Raw genomic sequence first — 4,825 nt, forward strand, 5'->3', positions numbered from 1 at the left:
CATTTTAGACCAAAATGCAATTCTAATTTTTGCAATACAATGTATTGAGAAAAATTCTACTGAATTCATATAACAAATTTCAAAATGCAAGTTTAAATTATTCCGAATATAACCATGATAACACTTTCTCATTTTTCGTAATAATAAAAACATCACAATGATTTCTGAATTTACATTTTACTCTCTACAACTGGCTGTTGGTACTCAATATATAATAAAAACCGATCAAAATCTGTTTTAACAATTGCAAATTCCAGTGTATTGAAATAGGGATTTGAAACATAGAAAAAAAAATTCTGTACACTTTAGCAAACAATTGTTTTGATAGCAATCAGATCTTGGATTCTATTTTATCTACCGTAATAAAGGTATCGATAAAGGTAATGGAGTGTTGTACAGTATGAAAAAGTCGTAGTATTAAGTTTTTCAACGTTAACTACTTCAAGGAACTAGGTCTTTCAATGAAAATTATTATTTATTGAAAAGATATGAAGGGTTTTACTTTTTTCTTGTCTTCCATTCAGCAATTGAATTTGAATCAGTCTAAACAAAAATAAAGCTGCTTACAGTAGATTTAATATAAGTATGTCAACTACCAAATAGTAAAAAATAGATTTTTTAGCATTAGTGTAATTTATATAAAAAGATGTAACAGTTAGTTTAGTTGAAGAATGTTGGACAAACATGTACTCAAATAGGCTAGAATTGAGGTACATTGTCCAATGTGATAACCATTTAATAATGCTATATTATAAATGCTGTTTACCTGAAACAGTCATATTTAAATATACAGTATCTGAAGTTCTAAACATCAGTTTATTATTCCTTGATTATCATAGCAGAACCAGTTAATTGGCAACATATGTATTTTAAAGTAGAAGATCTCTGTACCAAAAACTGTAGATTTTTGCATACTTGAATTTGATTGTATTTGAATTACTCAGTATATTTGAAAGCTTTGAAGAGATAGCTTTATCTCATGTGCCATTTAACGTTTCCTTAGTAAGCTTTCTAAATATTGGCTTAGTTTTTAAGTGATATTGGTCCATGTTGGAGCTTAGGAACAAAGATTGAACTTGACTATTTTTGAACGAAAATGAAGTGTTTAAAATTAGTCAAACCTGTATGTAAAGGTCATCATCTAAAACAGAGAAAAATGAAAAGTGTTTAGAATTACAGTCAAACCTGTACGTAAAGGTCATCATCTAAAACAGAGAAAACTGACCATATAAGAGAAGTGATCTTGAATTGAGGTTCAAAATGCATAGGTATTATTGCAGTGGGACAGAGACATGGTGAATTGACATGACATATATTTGATCCAATTGTAATACCTTTAAAGCAGGTTTGATATTACTTGAAATTTTGAAATGGTGCATTGAATAATTAGGAAGTACTTCCATAATTTTGTTTGTCCATATAAAAAGAAAGAATGACTTGTTCCCCTGTTAAGTAAAGTAAAAGTTTCCATGTTTTGAACCATTTTACGAGTTCAGGAAAAGGCATTGTAACTAATATATTTATCACTGCTTATATATTATAACAACTTTTGTAAATTTAGAAATACGCCATGTTCAAATTTATGTTGTATGTAACAGTGAAAGGGCTGAATTAGAGGTGTTTGAAACACACTTAATTGTGCTTTAATAGTGGGTTGTATTAAACCATCTACATGTCTTTCAATATTGTATTATGATTCTTGTAATAAAATCTGTCTATTGGTTGTCTTTTTTAACAATTAGGTGTAATTATATGTATTCCATGCTGTTGATATTTGTAATATATACATATATTTATTACTAGTAATGTCTTGTGGTATAATTTATAGTGCTAAAGTTGTATATTCCCTCCAAGAGTGGACACATTTTTTTTTTTGTCGACTCTTTATGTGATTTAGATATTACCAATTTTCTCAACTGAAAAATATGTTTGTCTGGTCAAGTTTTTATATCATATTAGCTGCATCAAATAAAAATCAACCTTATGGAAGTGCAGGTATACAAGTACATATATTTATAGATTATATTATGTCCTTTCCATATATGCCCTGGTATTATCCCAAGACTCCTATATCAACCAAGGGCCGAGGGATGATACCAGGGCCAATTTGGAAAAGACATATTATAATCTATTTATAAATCACATATTTAAGATTTACAGAAAAGAGAAAACAAGTTGAAGTATAATTATTTAATTATATACAACAAGTAAAACCATAAAAATCTTCAAAAAATGTTAAGTTCTTCAATTGAATTATCCTCTGGATACAAAAATTACGTATAATATGCAAAACCCATTTTTTTCTTATCAAATATGTGATAAAAGACTTTGATTGATTTTGGAACATTTAAAGGTTGCACTTTGTAAATACAGCTGTTTCTGACAACACGCCTCTTTTGGGGAGAAATAGAATATTCATAGAAAATTAATTTTGTTTACATACTGGTTCCCAGTTATGCTCTCTGTGTTCCATATCGAAGAGACAGAACTGGGGAATGTTACCAGTAAATAAACACGTGCATATTGTTTACATTGAAATCTGTGGTAACCTTTCATTCGAGGTAGGGGTAGTTAAGAAAATTAGTGTAAGTTTCAACTCTGAGAAGTTCGGGGCATATAAACGTTGAAAATATGCCGCACAGCCCTATATTTTGACCTTTGAAAAAAATTGTGGTGCAAATGAACTTTCAATTCTAGGATAAGATTTTTTTCAAAACTTCATAGTAAAAGTGGTACAGTTTTAGCTGTAAAAGGAGTTCCTATGGGAAATTGCATTGTCAATATTTACAGAAATGCAACCTATATAGGGTGAAAAAGGGGAACATTCAGAATTTAACCAAATTTGCTTTATTTCACAGATTTTAAAGAAATTAACTCAAATATGAAGTTTTATAAATATTTAATGAAGATTGATAGAATCCTGGGCCTTAGATATGATGACTCAGCATAAATTCACAGTTTACAGTATGCATAGTTTACTTAAAGTCCTGGATACAAAATTAATTCATAACATTTGCATATTTGTAAGTTAAATTGTTAAAAAGTGCTTATATTTACTCTTCGCAGTCATTGAAACTCATAGATCCTTCCTGAATATTATTTATGGAGTATTTGTGTCCTTTTGATAACCCAAAATTAAGCCGCAACACCTAATTCTTCTTTTTTGTCACCACGGCATAACAAATACAAGCTAGAAAAACAAAAATATCTCAAGAAAACATACAATAGTGTGTTCTATCCTGAATATGTACTAAATATTTCAAATTGCTAGAAACTGCAGATTGATTTAGGAAATTTGAGGCCCAAGGGGCAAAAAACATAGAAAATTGCCTACCCCCTGGGTCATAAAACAAATAATTTAACTTGTAAATGCTATGATTTTCTGATTTTAAAGTTCTTGATATAGAAACAATAACTATGTTTGGAAGTTATGCAAAAATCAGATGTTAGCAGTCATCTCTACAACATTTTAAGTGAATTTATATCTCAGACTGGTATCTGCATACATACAACTATTGCAAATATGGCTTTGTTTGAACACTTCTAGTATATATAGTAGCTAAATTGTGTCAGATATATGGTTACAGATGATACTGTTGTGACAAGAATTCTAAATTGACCATTTGAGGCAGAAAATGTGTTCTTTAATTGACAAATAGGCATACAGTAAGATGTGGACTGGAGACAGAGGCTGGATTGGATACTTTATATAATCTTGAATGTTGTGATGATTGACTGCTAAACATTACATTTATAATATTCTGATATGCTTTCAATATGTTATCAAAACAGTTTTTAACAGGTTTTAGGCATTTTTTATCAGAAAATATGTAAATAGGGTAAGCTGGCAATAATTAAAGTCTTGTTTTCAAATTCTTTAAAAAAATGCAACAGGGGAGGGGGTATAAAATGTAGAGTAAAGAAAAACTTAGAGTATACACAGTGATTTCTTTAAGACTATAATTCTGATAAATGAGTCATAATGTGAGAAAAACTGATTTTAGAGAGTTTTCTATTTGAATAAATGTCTGTATAGGTTGCACTTTGTAAATACAGCTGTTTCTGACAACACGCCTCTTTTGGGGAGAAATAGAATATTCATAGAAAATTAATTTTGTTTACATACTGGTTCCCAGTTATGCTCTCTGTGTTCCATATCGAAGAGACAGAACTGGGGAATGTTACCAGTAAATAAACACGTGCATATTGTTTACATTGAAATCTGTGGTAACCTTTCATTCGAGGTAGGGGTAGTTAAGAAAATTAGTGTAAGTTTCAACTCTGAGAAGTTCGGGGCATATAAACGTTGAAAATATGCCGCACAGCCCTATATTTTGACCTTTGAAAAAAATTGTGGTGCAAATGAACTTTCAATTCTAGGATAAGATTTTTTTCAAAACTTCATAGTAAAAGTGGTACAGTTTTAGCTGTAAAAGGAGTTCCTATGGGAAATTGCATTGTCAATATTTACAGAAATGCAACCTAAATATAGCATAACCATGATAATAGATGAATTTTGGTCTGTTTAGTATGATACTTATACATGTATCACCGCAATTTTCAAACTTTTACAGACATTTTAAAGAGATTTTTTCAACCCAAAATAGGTTAACAGATGTACTGATATTCATTTGCACAAGGTCGATTTCTATCGGATGCAGCTCATATATAATTTGAGGTTACTAAATGTTAACATGGTTTCAAAAGGTTCTAAATTTCAAACATAAATATCTTTCTCTGAAATTAAACTACATTGTTTTACATGGCTGAAATATAATTACCAAATTGCATAAAAGTCATTGTCGTTTTTAACAAGAATGCATAC

The sequence above is a fragment of the Mytilus galloprovincialis genome, chromosome 12, assembly GCF_965363235.1.
Source record: "Mytilus galloprovincialis chromosome 12, xbMytGall1.hap1.1, whole genome shotgun sequence".
In the NCBI taxonomy this organism is placed as follows: domain Eukaryota; kingdom Metazoa; phylum Mollusca; class Bivalvia; order Mytilida; family Mytilidae; genus Mytilus; species Mytilus galloprovincialis.